This window comes from Carcharodon carcharias, assembly GCF_017639515.1.
Source record: "Carcharodon carcharias isolate sCarCar2 chromosome 29 unlocalized genomic scaffold, sCarCar2.pri SUPER_29_unloc_17, whole genome shotgun sequence".
Lineage (NCBI taxonomy): Eukaryota > Metazoa > Chordata > Chondrichthyes > Lamniformes > Lamnidae > Carcharodon > Carcharodon carcharias.
In genome coordinates, this window is record NW_024470662.1 from 243,649 (window position 1) to 260,699 (window position 17,051).

The window sequence follows — 17,051 nt, forward strand, 5'->3', positions numbered from 1 at the left end:
GTGGGAGTTGATTTGTAGTAGGGAGTGAGGAGGGAATGAGGTGGGAGTGAGGAGAGGATGAGGATGTGGGAGTTGAATAGAAGTGGGGAGTGGGTGGGAGTGAGGAGGGAATGAGGTGAGAGTGAGGAGGGAATGAGGAGGTGCGGTTTGAATGGTAGAAGGGAGTGAGGACAAAATGAGGTGGGAGTGAGGAGGGAATGAGGAGGTGGGGTTTGAATGGTAGTGGGGAGTGAGGAGGGAATGAGTTGTGAGTGAGGAGGGAGTGAGGAGGTGGGGGTTGAATGGTAGTGGGGAATGGGTGGGAGTGAGGAGGAAATGAGGTGGTAGTAAGGAGGGAATGATGAGGTGGGAGTTGAATGGTAGTGGGGAGTGAGGAGGGAATGAGAAGGGAGTGAGGAGGGGGGAGTTGAATGGTAGTGGCGAGTGGGGGGGAGTGAGGAGGAAATGAGGTGGGAGTGAGGAGGGAATGAGGAGGGAATGAGGAGGTGGGAGTCGAATGGTAGTGGGGAGTGAGGAGGGAATGAGGAGGGAGTGAGGAGGTGTGGGTGGAATGTTAGTGGTGAGTCGGTGGGAGTGAGGAGGGAGTGCGGAGGTGGGTTTTGAATGGTAGTGAGGAGTGAGGAGGAAGTGAGGTGGGAGTGAGGAGCGAATGACGTAGGAGTGAGGAGGGAGTGAGGAGGTGGGGGTTGAATGGGAGTGGGGAGTGAGGAGGAAGTGATGTGGGAGTGAGGAGCGAATGACGTGGGAGTGAGGAGGTGGGGGTTGAATGGTAGTGGTAAGGGAGGGAATGAGGTGGGAGTGATGAGGGAGTGAGGGTGTTAGGGTTGAATGGTAGTGGGGAGTGAGGAGGGCGTGAGGTTGGAGTGAGGACGTGCGGGTTGAATGGTAGTGGGGAGTGGGTGGGAGTGAGGAGGGAGTGAGGAGGTGGGGGTTGAATGGAAGTGGGGAGTGTGTAGGTTTGACGAGGGAATGAGTTGTGATTGAGGAGGGAATGAGGAGGTGGGAGTTGAATCCTAGTGGGGAGTGAGGAGGGAATGAGGAGGGAGTGAGGAGGTGGGTGTTGAATGGTAGTGGGGAGTGAGGAGGGAATGAGGTCGGAGTGAGGAGTGAATGAGGAGGGAATGAGGAGGTGGGAATTGAATGGTAGTGGGGAGTGAGGAGGAAATGAGGAGGGAGTGAGGAGGTGTGGGTTGAATGTTAGTGGGGAGTCGGTGGGAGTGAGGAGGGAGTGAGGAGGTGGGTTTTGAATGGTAGTGGGGAGTGAGGAGGAAGTGAGGTGGGAGTGAGGAGCGAATGAGGTGGGAGTGAGGAGGGAGTGAGGAGGTGGGGGTTGAATGGGAGTGGGGAGTGAGGAGGAAGTGATGTGGGAGTGAGGAGCGAATGACGTGGTAGTGAGGAGGGAGTGAGGAGGTGGGAGTTGAATGGTAGTGGTAAGGGAGGAGGGAATGAGGTGGGAGTGATGAGGGAGAGAGGAGGTGGGGTTTGAATGGTAGTGGGGAGTGAGGAGGGCGTGAGGTTGGAGTGAGGAGGGATTGAGGAGGTGGGGGTTGAATGGTAGTTGGGAGTGAAGAGGGAATGAGGTGGGAGTGACAAGTGAGTGAGGAGGTGGGAGTTGAATGGTAGTGGGGAGTGGGTGGGAGTGAGGAGGGAATGAGGAGGTGGGAGTTGAATGGTAGTGGGGAGTGGCTGGGAGTGAGGAGCGAGTGAGGTGGGAGTGAGGAGGGAGTGAGGAGGTGGGGGTTGAATGGAAGTGGGGAGTGTGTAGGTTTGACGAGGGAATGAGTTGTGATTGAGGAGGGAATGAGGAGTTGGGTGTTGAATCCTAGTGGGGAGTGAGGAGGGAATGAGGAGGGAGTGAGGAGGTGGGTGTTGAATGGTAGTGGGGAGTGGGTGGGAGTGAGGAGGGAATGAGGTGGGAATGAGGAGGGAATGAGGAGGGAATGAGGAGGTGGGAGTTGAATGGTAGTGTGGAGCGAGGAGGGAAGGAGGAGGGTGTGAGGAGGAGGTGGTTGAATGGTAGTGCGGAGTGGTTGGGAGTGAGGAGGGAATGAGGTGGGAGTGAGGAGGTGGGGGTTGAATGGTAGTGGGGAGTGGGTGGGAGTGAGAAGGGAATGAGGTGGGAGTGAGGAGGGAATGAGAAGGTGGGGGTTGAATGGTAGTGGGGAGTGAGGAGGGAATGAGGTGGGAGTGAGGAGGTGGGGGTTGAATGGTAGTGTGGAGTGAGGAGGAAGTGAGGTGGGACTGAGGAGGGAATGAGAAGGTGGGGTTGAATGGTAGTGGGGAGTGGGTGGGAGTGAGAAGGGAATGAGGTGGGAGTGAGGAGGGAATGAGAAGGTGGGGGTTGAATGGTAGTGGGGAGTGGGTGGGAGTGAGAAGGGAATGAGGTGGGAGTGAGGAGGGAATGAGAAGGTGGGGGTTGAATGGTAGTGGGGAGTGGGTGGGAGTGAGAAGGGAATGAGGTGGGAGTGAGGAGGGAGTGAGGAGGTGGGGGTTGAATGGTAGTGGGGAGTGAGGAAGGAATGAGGTGGGAGTGACGAGTGAGTGAGGAGGTGGGAGTTGAATGTTAGTGGAGAGTGGGTGGGAGTGAGGAGGGAGTGAGGAGGTGGGAGTTGAATGTTAGTGGAGAGTGGGTGTGAGTGAGGAGGGAGTGATGAGGTGGGGGTTGAATGGTAGTGGGGAGTGGGTAGGATTGAGGAGGGGGTGAGGATGTGGGAGTTGAATGCTATTGGGGAGTGGGTGGGAGTGAGGAGGGAGTGAGGAGGGAATGAGGTGGGAGTGATGAGGGAGTGAGGAGGTGGGGGTTGAATGGTAGTAGGGAGTGAGGAGGGAATGAGGTCGGAGTGACGAGGGAGTGAAAGGTGGGGTTTGAATGGTAGTGGGGAGTGAGGAGGGAGTGAGGTTGGAGTGAGGAGGGAGTGCGGAAGTAGGGGTTGAATGGTCGTGGGGAGTGAGGTGGGAATGAGGAGGGAGTGAGGAGGGAGTGAGGAGGTGGGGGTTGAATGATAGTGGGGAGTGAGGAGGGAGTGAGGAGGGAATGAGGTTGGAGTGTGGAGGGAGTGAGGAGGAAATGAGTTGGGAGTGAGGAGGGAATGAGGTGGGAATGAGGAGGGAGTGAGGAGGGAATGAGGAGGTGGGAGTTGAATGGTAGTGGGGAGTGGGTTGGAGTGAGGAGGGAATGAGGACGTGCGGGTTGAATGGTGGTGGGGAGTCGGTGGGAGTTAGGAGGGAATGAGGAGGTGGGAGTGAGGAGGGAGTGAGGAGGTGGGGGCTGAATGGAAGTGGGGAGTGGGTAGGTTTGACGAGGGAATGAGTTGTGATTGAGGAGGGAATGAGGAGGTGGGAGTTGAATCCTAGTGGGGAGTGAAGGGGGAATGAGGAGGGAGTGAGGAGGTGGGTGTTGAATGGTAGTGGGAAGTGGGTGGGAGTAAGGAGGGAATGAGGTGGGAGTGAGGAGTGAATGAGGAGGGAATGAGGAGGTGGGAGTTGAATGGTAGTGGGGAGTGAGGAGGGAATGAGGAGCGAATGAGGTGTCAGTGAGGAGTGAATGAGGAGGGAATGAGGAGGTGGGAGTTGAATGGTAGTGGGGAGCGAGGAGGGAATGAGCAGGGAGTGAGGAGGAGGGGGTTGAATGGTAGTGCGGAGTGGTTGGGAGTGAGAAGGGAATGAGGTGGGAGTGAGGAGGGAATGAGAAGGTGGGGGATTGAATGGTAGTGGGGAGTGAGGAAGGAATGAGGTGGGAGTGACGAGTGAGTGAGGAGGTGGGAGTTGAATGGTAGTGGGGAGTGGGTGGGAGTGAGGAGGGGGTGAGGATGTGGGAGTTGAATGCTATTGGGGAGTGGGTGGGAGTGAGGAGGGAGTGAGGAGGGAATGAGGTGGGAGTGATGAGGGAGTGAGGAGGTGGGGGTTGAATGGTAGTGGTGAGTGAGGAGGCAATGAGGTGGGAGTGAGGAGGGAGTGAGGAGGGAGTTAGGAGGTGGAAGTTGAATGGTAGTGGGGAGTGAGGAGGGAATGAGGAGTGAATGAGGAGGGAGTGAGGAGGTGGGGGTTGAATGGTAGTGGGGAGTGAGGAGGGAGTGAGGAGGTAGTGAGAAGGGAGTGAGGAGGGAGTGAGGAGGGAGTGAGGAGTTGGGGGTTGAATGGTAGTGGGGAGTGGGTGGGAGTGAGGAGGGAGTGAGGAGAGAGTGAGGAGGTGAGGGTTTAATGGTAGTGGGGATTGGTGGGAGTGAGGAGGGAGTGAGGAGGTGAGGGTTTAATGGTAGTGGGGATTGGTGGGAGTGAGGAGGGAGTGAGGAGGTGGGAGTTGAATGGTATTGGGAAGTGGGTGCATGTGAGGAGAGAGTGAGGAGCAAATGAGGTGGGAGTGAGGAGGGATTGAGGAGGTGGGAGTTGAATGGTATTGGGAAGTGGGTGCATGTGAGGAGAGAGTGAGGAGGAAATGAGGTGGGAGTGAGGAGGGAGTGAGGATGTGGGGGTTGAATGGTAGTGGGGAGTGAGGAGAGAATGAGGTGGGAGTGAGGAGGTGGGGGTTGAATGGTAGTGGGGAGTGAGGAGGGAATGAGTAGGGAGTGAGGAGGTGGGGGTTGAATGGTAGTGGGGAGTGAGGAGGGAATGAGGTGGGAGTGAGGAGGGACTGAGGAGGTGGGGGTTGAATGGTAGTGGGGAGTGAGGAGGGAATGAGGTGGGAGTGAGGAGGGAGTGAGGAGGTGGGGGTTGAATGGTAGTGGGGAGTGAGGAGGGAATGAGGTGGGAGTGAGGAGGTGGGGGTTGAATGGTAGTGGGGAGTGAGGAGGGAATGAGTAGGGAGTGAGGAGGTGGGGGTTGAATGGTAGTGGGGAGTGAGGAGGGAATGAGGTGGGAGTGAGGAGGGAGTGAGGAGGTGGGGTTTGAATGGTAGTGGGGAGTGAGGAGGGAATGAGGTGGGAGTGAGGAGGGAGTGAGGAGGTGGGGGTTGAATGGTAGTGGGGAGTGTGTGGGAGTGAGGAGGGAGTGAGGAGGTGGGGGTTGAATGGTAGTGGGGAGTGTGTGGGAGTGAGGAGGGAGTGAGGAGGTGCGGGTTGAATGGTAGTGGGGAGTGAGGAGGGAATGTGGAGGGAATGCGGAGGTGGGGGTTGAATGGTAGTGGGGAGTGGGTGGGAGTGAGGAGGGAGTGAGGAGGGAGTGAGGAGGTGGAGGTTGAATGGTAGTGGGGAGTGAGGAGGGAATGAGGAGGGAGTGAGGAGGGAGTGAGGAGGTGGGGGTTGAATGGTAATGGGAAGTGGGTGGAGTGAGGAGCGAGTGTGGAGGGAGTGAGGACGGTGGGGGATTGAATGGTAGTGGGGAGTGAGGTTGGTGTGAGAGGGAGTGAGGAGGTGGGGTTGAATGTAGTGGGGAGTGAGGAGGGGAATGAGGTGGGAGTGAGGAGGGAGTGAGGACGTGCGGGTTGAATGGTAATCGGGAGTGGGTGGGAGTGAGGAGGGAGTGAGGAGGTGGGGGTTGAAATGGTAGTGGGGAGTGAGGTGGGAATGAGGTGGGAGTGTGGAGGGACTGAGGAGGTGGGGTTGAATGGTAGTGGGGGAGTGAGGAGGGAATGAGGTGGGAGTGAGGAGGGAGTGAGGAGGTGGGGGTTGAATGGTAGTGGGAGTGTGTGGGAGTGAGGGTGGGAGTGAGGGAGGTGGGGGTTGAATGGTAGTGGGGAGTGGGTGGGAGTGAGGTTGGTGTGACGAGGGAGTGAGGAGGTGGGGGTTGAATGGTAGTGGGGAGTGAGGAGGGAATGTGGAGGAGTGCGGAGGTGGGGGTTGATGGTAGTGGGGTGATGGTTGGGAGTGTGTGGGAGTGAGGAGGGAGTGAGGAGGTGGGGGTTGAATGGTAGTGAGGAGTGGGTGGGAGTGAGGAGCGAGTGTGGAGGGAGTGAGGAGGTGGGGGTTGAATGGTAGTGGGGAGTGAGGAGGGAATGAGGTGGGAGTGAGGAGGGAGTGAGGAGGTGGGGGTTGAATGGTAATGGGGAGTGGGTGGGAGTGAGGAGCGAGTGTGGAGGGAGTGAGGAGGTGGGGGTTGAATGGTAGTGGGGAGTGAGGAGGGAATGAGGTGGGAGTGTGGAGGGAGTGAGGAGGTGGGGGTTGAATTGTAGTGAGGAGTGGGTGGGAGTGAGGAGGGAGTGAGGAGGTGGGGGTTGAATGGTAGTGGGGAGTGTGTGGGAGTGAGGAGGGAGTGAGGAGGTGGGGGTTGAATGGTAGTGGGGAGTGAGGAGGGAATGTGGAGGGAATGCGGAGGTGGGGGTTGAATTGTAGTGAGGAGTGGGTGGGAGTGAGGAGCGAGTGTGGAGGGAGTGAGGAGGTGGGGGTTGAATGGTAATGGGGAGTGAGGAGGGAATGAGGTGGGAGTGAGGAGGGAGTGAGGAGGTGGGGGTTGAATGGTAATGGGGAGTGGGTGGGAGTGAGGAGGGAATGAGGTGGGAGTGAGGAGGGAGTGAGGAGGTGGGGGTTGAATGGTAGTGGGGAGTGAGGAGGGAATGTGGAGGGAATGCGGAGGTGGGGGTTGAATTGTAGTGAGGAGTGGGTGGGAGTGAGGAGCGAGTGTGGAGGGAGTGAGGAGGTGGGGGTTGAATGGTAATGGGGAGTGAGGAGGGAATGAGGTGGGAGTGAGGAGGGAGTGAGGAGGTGGGGGTTGAATGGTAATGGGGAGTGGGTGGGAGTGAGGAGCGAGTGTGGAGGGAGTGAGGAGGTGGGGGTTGAATGGTAATGGGGAGTGGGTGGGAGTGAGGAGCGAGTGTGGAGGGAGTGAGGAGGGAGTGAGGTGGGAGTGATGAGGGAGTGAGGAGGTGGGGGTTGAATGGTAGTGGGGAGTGAGGAGGGAATGAGGAGGGTGTGAGGAGGGAGTGAGGAGGTGGGGGTTGAATTGTAGTGAGGAGTGGGTGGGAGTGAGGAGGGAGTGAGGAGGTGGGGGTTGAATGGTAGTGGGGAGTGAGGAGCGAATGTGGAGGGAATGCGGAGGTGGGGGTTGAATTGTAGTGAGGAGTGGGTGGGAGTGAGGAGCGAGTGTGGAGGGAGTGAGGAGGTGGGGGTTGAATGGTAATGGAGAGTGAGGAGGGAATGAGGTGGGAGTGAGGAGGGAGTGAGGAGGGAGTGAGGAGGTGGGGGTTGAATGGTAATGGGGAGTGGGTGGGAGTGAGGAGCGAGTGTGGAGGGAGTGAGGAGGTGGGGGTTGAATGTTAATGGGGAGTGAGGAGGGAATGAGGTGGGAGTGAGGAGGGAGTGAGGAGGTGGGGTTTGAATGGTAGTGGGGAGTGAGGAGGGAATGAGGAGGGTGTGAGGAGGGAGTGAGGAGGTGGGGGTTGAATGGTAATGAGGAGTGGGTGGGAGTGAGGAGGGAGTGAGGAGGTGGGGGTTGAATGGTAGTGGGGAGTGAGGAGGGAATGTGGAGGGAATGCGGAGGTGGGGGTTGAATGTTAATGGGGAGTGGGTGGGAGTGAGGAGCGAGTGTGGAGGGAGTGAGGAGGTGGGGGTTGAATGGTAATGGGGAGTGAGGAGGGATGAGGTGGGAGTGAGGAGGGAGTGAGGAGGTGGGGGTTGAATGGTAGTGGGGAGTGAGGTTGGTGTGACGAGGGAGTGAGGAGGTGGGGGTTGAATGGTAGTGGGGAGTGAGGAGGGAATGAGGTGGGAGTGAGGAGGGAGTGAGGAGGTGGGGGTTGAATGGTAATGGGGAGTGGGTGGGAGTGAGGAGCGAGTGTGGAGGGAGTGAGGAGGTGGGGGTTGAATGGTAATGGGGAGTGAGGAGGGAATGAGGTGGGAGTGAGGAGGGAGTGAGGAGGTGGGGGTTGAATGGTAATGGGGAGTGGGTGGGAGTGAGGAGCGAGTGTGGAGGGAGTGAGGAGGTGGGGGTTGAATTGTAGTGAGGAGTGTGTGGGAGTGAGGAGGGAGTGAGGAGGTGGGGGTTGAATGGTAGTGGGGAGTGTGTGGGAGTGAGGAGGGAGTGAGGAGGTGGGGGTTGAATGGTAGTGGGGAGTGAGGAGGGAATGAGGTGGGAGTGAGGAGGGAGTGAGGAGGTGGGGGTTGAATGGTAGTGGGGAGTGAGGAGGGAATGAGGAGGGAGTAAGGAGGTGGGGGTTGAATGGTAATGGGGAGTGGGTGGGAGTGAGGAGCGAGTGAGGAGGGAGTGAGGAGGTGGGGGTTGAATTGTAGTGAGGAGTGTGTGGGAGTGAGGAGGGAGTGAGGAGGTGGGGGTTGAATGGTAGTGGGGAGTGAGGAGGGAATGAGGTGGGAGTGAGGAGGGAGTGAGGAGGTGGGGGTTGAATGGTAGTGGGGAGTGAGGAGGGAATGTGGAGGGAGTGAGGAGGTGGGGGTTGAATGGTAGTGGGGAGTGGGTGGGAGTGAGGAGCGAGTGTGGAGGGAGTGAGGAGGTGGGGGTTGAATGGTAGTGGGGATTGAGGAGGGAATGAGGTGGGAGTGAGGAGGGAGTGAGGAGGTGGGGTTTGAATGGTAGTGAGGAGTGTGTGGGAGTGAGGAGGGAGTGAGGAGGTGGGGGTTGAATGGTAGTGGGGAGTGAGGAGGGAATGAGGTGGGAGTGAGGAGGGAGTGAGGAGGTGGGGGTTGAATGGTAATGGGGAGTGGGTGGGAGTGATGAGCGAGTGTGGAGGGAGTGAGGAGGTGGGGGTTGAATGGTAGTGAGGAGTGAGGAGGGAATGAGGTGGGAGTGAGGAGGGAGTGAGGAGGTGGGGTTGAATGGTAGTGGGGAGTGAGGAGGGAATGAGGTGGGAGTGAGGAGGGAGTGAGGAGGTGGGGGTTGAATGGTAGTGGGGAGTGAGGAGGGAATGAGGTGGGAGTGAGGAGGGAGTGAGGAGGTGGGGGTTGAATGGTAGTGGGGAGTGAGGTTGGTGTGACGAGGGAGTGAGGAGGTGGGGGTTGAATGGTAGTGGGGAGTGAGGAGGGAATGAGGTGGGAGTGAGGAGGGAGTGAGGAGGTGGGGGTTGAATGGTAGTGGGGAGTGAGGAGGGAATGAGGTGGGAGTGAGGAGGGAGTGAGGAGGTGGGGGTTGAATTGTAGTGAGGAGTGAGGAGGGAGTGAGGAGGGAGTGAGGAGGTGCAGGTTGAATGGTAGTGGGGAGTTGGTGGGAGTGAGGAGGGAGTGAGGAGGTGGGGGTTGAATTGTAGTGAGGAGTGTGTGGGAGTGAGGAGGGAGTGAGGAGGTGGGGGTTGAATGGTAGTGGGGAGTGAGGAGGGAATGAGGTGGGAGTGAGAAGGGAGTGAGGAGGTGGGGGTTGAATGGTAGTGGGGAGTGAGGAGGGAATGAGGTGGGAGTGAGGAGGGAGTGAGGAGGTGGGGGTTGAATTGTAGTGAGGAGTGAGGAGGGAGTGAGGAGGGAGTGAGGAGGTGCAGGTTGAATGGTAGTGGGGAGTTGGTGGGAGTGAGGAGCGAGTGTGGAGGGAGTGAGGAGGTGGGGGTTGAATGGTAGTGAGGAGTGGGTGGGAATGAGGTGGGAGTGAGGAGGGAGTGAGGAGGTGGGGGTTGAATGGTAGTGAGGAGTGTGTTGGAGTGAGGAGGGAGTGAGGAGGTGGGGGTTGAATGGTAGTGGGGAGTGAGGAGGGAGTGAGGAGGTGGGGGTTGAATGGTAGTGGGGAGTGAGGAGGGAATGAGGTGGGAGTGAGGAGGGAGTGAGGAGGTGGGGGTTGAATTGTAGTGGGGAGTGGGTGGGAGTGAGGAGGGAGTGAGGAGGTGGGGGTTGAATGGTAGTGGGGAGTGAGGAGGGAATGAGGTGGGAGTGAGGAGGGAGTGAGGAGGTGGGGGTTGAATGGTAGTGAGGAGTGAGGAGGGAGTGAGGAGGGAGTGAGGAGGTGGGGGTTGAATGGTAGTGGGGAGTGAGGAGGGAATGAGGAGGGAGTGAGGAGGGAATGAGGAGGGAGTGAGGAGGGAGTGAGGAGGTGGGGGTTGAATGGTAGTGAGGAGTGAGGAGGGAGTGAGGAGGGAGTGAGGAGGTGGGGGTTGAATGGTAGTGGGGAGTGAGGAGCCAGTGTGGAGGGAATGCGGAGGTGGGGGTTGAATTGTAGTGAGGAGTGAGGAGCGAGTGTGGAGGTGGGGGTTGAATGGTAGTGGGGAGTGAGGAGGGAATGAGGAGGGAGTGAGGAGGGAGTGAGGAGGTGGGGGTTGAATGGTAGTGGGGAGTGAGGAGGGAATGAGGTGGGAGTGAGGAGGGAGTGAGGAAGTGGGGGTTGAATGGTAGTGAGGAGTGGGTGGGAGTGAGGAGGGAGTGAGGAGGTGGGGGTTGAATGGTAGTGGGGAGTGAGGAGGGAATGAGGTGGGAGTGAGGAGGGAGTGAGGAGGTGGGGGTTGAATGGTAGTGGGGAGTGAGGAGCCAGTGTGGAGGGAATGCGGAGGTGGGGGTTGAATTGTAGTGAGGAGTGAGGAGCGAGTGTGGAGGGAGTGAGGAGGGAGTGAGGAGGTGCGGGTTGAATGGTAGTGAGGAGTGGGTGGGAGTGAGGAGGGAGTGAGGAGGTGGGGGTTGAATGGTAGTGGGGAGTGAGGAGGGAATGAGGTGGGAGTGAGGAGGGAGTGAGGAGGTGGGGGTTGAATGGTAGTGAGGAGTGAGGAGGGAGTGAGGAGGGAGTGAGGAGGTGGGGGTTGAATGGTAGTGGGGAGTGAGGAGGGAGTGAGGAGCCAGTGTGGAGGGAATGCGGAGGTGGGGGTTGAATTGTAGTGAGGAGTGAGGAGCGAGTGTGGAGGTGGGGGTTGAATGGTAGTGGGGAGTGAGGAGGGAGTGAGGAGCCAGTGTGGAGGGAATGCGGAGGTGGGGGTTGAATTGTAGTGAGGAGTGAGGAGCGAGTGTGGAGGTGGGGGTTGAATGGTAGTGGGGAGTGAGGAGGGAATGAGGAGCCAGTGTGGAGGGAATGCGGAGGTGGGGGTTGAATTGTAGTGAGGAGTGAGGAGCGAGTGTGGAGGGAGTGAGGAGGTGGGGGTAGTGAGGAGTGGGTGGGCTGGAGATGAGTGGAATATTGTTTAAATGGACAGGGGCTGCAGAACTCAGTGATACAGAGGGATCCGGGTGTCCTGGGACACGGATCACTAACAGTTAGTACGTGGGTACAGCAAGTGGTTAGATAGGGAACTGGGTTGTTGCTGTTTATTGCGAGCGGTAAGGGATATAAAAGCAGAGATGTTTTACTGCAGCTGTTAAGGGCATTGATGTGACCACATCTGGAGAACTGGGTATAGTTTCGGTTTCCTTATTTAAGAAAGGCTATAAATGTGTTAGCAAAAGATCAGAGACAGTTCACTGGGCTGATTCCTTGCCTTCTGAGGAAAGTTGGACAGGTTGGGCCTCAATTCACTGGAGTTTAGAAGAACGAGAGGTGATCTTATTGAAACAGATAAAATCCCGAGGGGACTTGACAGAGTAAATGCTGAGAGGATGTTTCCTCTTGTGGAAGAGCCTAGAACCAGGGGACATGGTTTAAAAATAAGGGACCTGCCTCCCTGTTAAGATTGAGATGGGGAGGAAATTCTTCTCTGAGAGGTTGGTCACTCTGGAATTCTCTTCCCCAGGGAGCAGTGAATATTTGCAAGGCTGTGTTAGACAGATTTTTCATTGACAAGGGAGGGGTTATGGGGGGTTCTGATCAGAAAGTGGAGTTAAGGTCACAGTCAGGTCAGCCGTGACCTTGGTCCCTGTTCTTCCTCCCACCTTTGACTCTCACTCTCATCCTTTTCTCTGTCCGCACAAACTTTGGTTATTCGATAACTTTGATGCAAGACTCACCCTAAAGTGTGCATGAAAATATGTCCATCTCGGAGACTGAGGGAACCAGGCCACTGTTAGCATGTCCTGTCTCTTTGTCTCCCTTTCTCTCTCCCTGTCTCTCTCCATACCTCTCTTTGCCTTCATCTCCCTTACCTCTGTGTCTCTCACCCTCGATCAGTTAATCTCTGTCTCTAACCCAGCCCCGTCACTCTTCAGTCTATTTCTCATCTTTGCCCCTTCCTCTACTCCTCACATATTTCACTCTCATAACTATTCCTCCCTTTCCCTTTCTTTTTCTTCATCCTCTCATTCACTCTGTCTGTCCCTCGCTCTCGCCTCCAACGTGTTTTCATTGCCCCTTATGGTTTGCTTCAAATAAAGATATAACAGGAGCACCGTACACCATTTATTTTTGTTATGAAAATTAAATGTCTTTGCTCTGAGGCCCAGGGTTGTAATGAAACAGGGTCTTACAATCGTATCAAACCATGCTGCCTGTGTGGGCTAAACAAGCACCACTCACGGAGGTGCTGTTACCAGATGCCTTTGCGTTTCAGGGAAGCTACACAATTCACGGACAGAACTGTGAGGCACAGAACATGCCTCCAATTCAGATATCGGCACAGCGCAAGCCTTGAAGCTGCACATAGCTTCTGAAAGTAGCAGCGCTGATGCCAACTCAGACAAGAAGTGAAGTTCAACTTTTCTTCTCCGCCGATGCTGCCAGACCTGCTGAGTTTTTCCAGGTAATTCTGTTTTTGTTTTGAAGTTCAACATTGTTGTTTTGCGGATTAAACCATTGCTTGTTGTGCAGGAGGACATGGACAAGGGACGTTGAACTTTCACCTCTGGCCAATAGCCCATTGGATAATATGAAGAAACTGCCAGCCTTTCACACCTTTACTCTAGGGTAGGGGACAATCCGATTTCTGAATCACAACACATGCACTGGGCTGGGAGGCAGCATGTACTCCTGTTAAAAGGGACATGGCATAAACATGGTGGTACAGCTAGTCGACTGGGAAGGTTCCAGAAGTCGCTTTGGGCCTGAAAGAACTGCCCATTTATAACACAGACTGAAATCGGGTAAAGGACTAGCACCTGTAACCAGACAGTGAGACTGAGTGTGAGCATGCAACCAGGACCTCAAGTCTGCACTTATAACTAAGCAAGCGGGGTAGGATCTGTGTGTACAATATAGGCAACCTAAGATAAGAGACAGACTATCTCTGGATCCTGAAACCAGACTCAAGGAGCCTGTGCGAAGGAACATAGTTGTGCTTGTAGCTTACGCAAGTTACACTCATGGAGCCCATGCTGAGGGTCATCAGTGGCATTAATACACTTTGAGGATGGGGGATTACCAATAACTCCAAAATATATCAGTTAGTACAGGAACAATTAAGATGCTGTTGTTGAAGGGACAATCCCTTTCCCCCGTGTCTGGGACACAGACAGCTAGCTGCAGGTCAGTATGTGGCTCTGCCCCTTCCTGGTTCAGTCCCACTGTTTCTGAGCAGGAATCGATGTGGCGTGTTAATTAGCTGCTAATTGAGAGTGTAACCTATTTCCTTGGGAAGTACTACATGTGAAAAGTTAAATAGTTTGCTAAAAGCCTCTGACGACATTTGGAAGGTTTCTCTGATTGGAGAGTTGGAATAAACTGAAATTTAAATAAATTGTCAGAATTATACAGAGAAAAGATTAATGGCCTAATCCTGGAAAACTGAGTTTCAGGAGTGGAAATAAGCCAAACGTTTTCTTGAATATCTTCTTACCAATACTCATCCACCTGTCTTGTGTTCCCGGGACTTTGGGTTTATTTCAGATTTACAGGTTTTTTTGGGTTTTTTTTTTACTTTACCATTTCTATCTCATTCCAGACAACCCACCTGTGATTGTGGAGAGTGAGGAATGAAGAGAGAGACAGAGATGAATGAATGATGTGAAAGTCTTTAACACAACAAGCAAGGAATGCATTTTATACAAGAACATTGCACAGACCCTAAAACTCTGCAGTGAATTAAACCGGCAACTTCACCAAAAAAAACAAATGCAGCTTTTTTTTGTCCAAATTTTTGCAAGCATTTTTGTGGCATAAACAATTAGTTTTAAAAAGAAAATCAAACTTGCATTGCAAGGCAGCTGCTAGATTGCTACCCTGTAGTGCAGTTCCAAGGCCACAGCTTAGTCAGGCTGGCAAATTAGGAAGACCTTGTCAAGTGCAATGCTGTGTGCATTTGAACATGCTTGTTTTAATGTCTTAAACATTCTCTTGGAAGTGAAACTTGAGTTGCATAAAAGAGTCAAGATGATGAAATTTAGCTCCTCCCAGAAGCTGGAGCTGATCACTCACACCACAGGTCATTTCCTTTTTCAAGTCCTTTCTCTCTTATTCCCAACATCTGCAAAAGAAGGAACGAATAAACACTCATCATCCTTGCAATGCTCTCTGATAACTCCAAACATAGAAAATATTACACCACTGGGACATAAAAATGCTAACTTGGGCCTTCTAGACACTATTGTCTCTGGCCTGGCATTAAACCCTCTCTGATTCCGCTCAAACCATCTTACTGATTAGTGCAATCGTTACACTGTGGGTTACTGGATTTATTACACTGTGGGCTATTAACATATGACCGGTGCTTGTAGTAACTACACTGCAGGACATTAACATATTACTGGTGCTTGTAGTAATTACACTGCAGGACATTAACATATTACTGGTGCTTGTAGTAATTACACTGCAGGATATTAACATATTACTGGTGCTTGTAGTAATTACACTGCAGGATATTAACATATGACTGGTGCTTGTAGTAATTACACTGCAGGATATTAACATATTACTGGTGCTTGTAGTAATTACACTGCAGGATATTAACATATTACTGGTGCTTGTAGTAATTACACTGCAGGATATTAACATATGACTGGTGCTTGTAGTAATTACACTGCAGGACATTAACATATTACTGGTGCTTGTAGTAATTACACTGCAGGATATTAACATATTACTGGTGCTTGTAGTAATTACACTGCAAGATATTAACATATGACTGGTGCTTGTAGTAATTACACTGCAGGATATTAACATATTACTGGTGCTTATAGTAATTACACTGCAGGATATTAACATATTACTGGTGCTTGTAGTAATTACACTGCAGGACATTAACATATGACCGGTGCTTGTAGTAATTACACTGCAGAACATTAACATATTATTGGTGCTTGTAGTAATTACACTGCAGGACATTAACATATTACTGGTCACAGTGGGGATTACATTGCAGGACATTAACATAATCAGGATTATTGTAGTAATTTTACTGTGGGCTGTTAACGCGCTATTGGTTACCATAGTAACGACACTATGGGATGGTACATTCTATTGGTTAGGGCAGACTCGCCATCTTTACTACAGCAAAATCCAGGCCAGTTTAATTTCAGAGCCAGTGTTGCCAGGGGTTGGTGAAGGATTGTGTCAAAAACTGTGCCCAGGTTTGAAGTTACACTCAGCTGTCTCTCAGTGCCACAAGGGTGCAATCGAAGCCCTCTCTCTCTCTCTGTCTGCAGCAAAACATCAGGGGCTAATGTTACTGCAGGAGGATGAGATGTTAGAGAGGCTCAAGTCCCCTCATGTACTTCCACGGAGCAGTTTGGGCTGGATTTTCACACATCCGGGGGTTCTTGGGAGTCTTTTAAAAATGGCGGACAGGTTTTTCAGGAATTCAGGAATTCCCGACCCATCCCAATCTGATGTTCAGCTGTGCCTTTAAATTGTGCCAGCTGGTTTGGAGAAGTAGCCTGCCCTCAGCACTCCAGACCTCGCTGGCTCCATTGTGGGGATCGTCGCAGCCGAATCTTCAATTTAAACAAAGCCAATTACATCGGTCTGAAGGGAAAACTGGTTAGGGGCAATTGAGTAAATAGACTAAAAGGTAAGGAGGGAAATTGAACAGTGGGGAACATTTAAAGAGACAATTCAAAATGTTCAACAAAAATACAAACCACTGAAAAACAGATCTCAGTGAGAAAGGCCCAACGAAGGGCCTAAGGATAATCTGAGGTTATATTATTAATATTAGAATGTTGCAAGAACATTAACGGGTCTGAGGATTGGGGCTGTTTTAGAAACCAGCAAAGGGCCACCAAAAATTGATAAAAAGGGAAAAAGATAGAACATGAGAGTAAAGGAGCCAAGCAAATAAAATCAGAATGCAAGAGCTTTTATAAATCTATAAAAAGGAAAAGAGACACTAAAGACAAAGTCCCTTAGAAGCAGACATGGGGGAAATTATTATGGGGAATGAGGAAATGACAAAGATACTAAACAAATATTGGTGTCTGTCTTCACAGGAGGAGACCCAAGTTTCATACCAGAAATGGAAGGTAACCTAGGGCTTAAATGGAGCGAGCAAATCAAGGAAACTAACATCAGCTGAGAAAAGGTCTTGAAGAAATTTAAGGGACTAAAATCCAACCAATCGCCCGGTCTACACCCTCGGGCTACAGAGATAGTGGATGTGCTGGCTATGATTTTCCAAATTTCCTTAGATTCGGGAACTGTCCCATCCGATTGGAAGTTGGCAAATGTTCCACTGCCAAAGAAGGAAGAGAGAAAACAGGGAACTCCAGGCCCATTAGCCTAATATCAGTTGGTGGGAAAATGCTAGAATCTATTATTGAGGAAGTCTTCACAATGCACTCAGAAACACAAAGTATGATTAGGACAAATGGTTTTACTGAAGGGAAATTCTGTCTGACTAATTTATTAGAGTCTTTTGAGGATGTAACTACAAGGGTAGATAATGGGGAACCAGTAGATGCAATATACCTGGATTTCTAAAAGGATTTGATAAGGTGTCACAGCCACACAAAAGGTTAATCAGCAAGAGAAGGGCTCATGGAGTTGGGGGCAATATTTTAGCCTGGACAGAGGATTGGTTAACAGAGAGAAAGCAGAAAGTGGGCAGAAACAGGGCTTTCTCTAGGTGGCAGGCAGTGAATAGTGGAGTGTCGCAAGGATCAGTGCCGGGGCCTCAGGTTATATTAATGACCTGGATGAAGAGACAGAGAGTATTGTATCTTAGTTTGCTGATAATAGCAAGCTGGGTGGGAAGGTAAGCTGCGGGGAGGACACAGAGAGACTGCAAAGAGATATAGACAGGTTAGGTTAGTGGGCAACAGGGTGGCAGATGGAGTATAATGTGGGGAAGTCTGAAGTTTCTCACTTTGGTTGTAAGGATAGAAAATCAGTATTTATTTTAAAGATTTGAAACTTGTAATATGTTGATGTTGGGTGTGCTGGTACAAGGAACACAGAAAGTTAGCATACAG

The 17,051-nt window shown here is 52.6% G+C and overlaps 1 protein-coding gene across 1 annotated transcript in view; it reads right to left on the bottom strand.

The window, feature by feature from the left end:
- Positions 1-13,646: 13,646 nt before the first annotated feature.
- The window catches only part of LOC121274011 (sodium channel subunit beta-1-like), a gene marked incomplete at its 5' end in the record, with an annotated part of 88,634 nt that continues 85,229 nt past the window's right edge, over positions 13,647-17,051 (bottom strand). Inside the window, one exon of the mRNA XM_041181140.1 lies at positions 13,647-14,110. The remainder of the gene's footprint in view (positions 14,111-17,051) is intronic.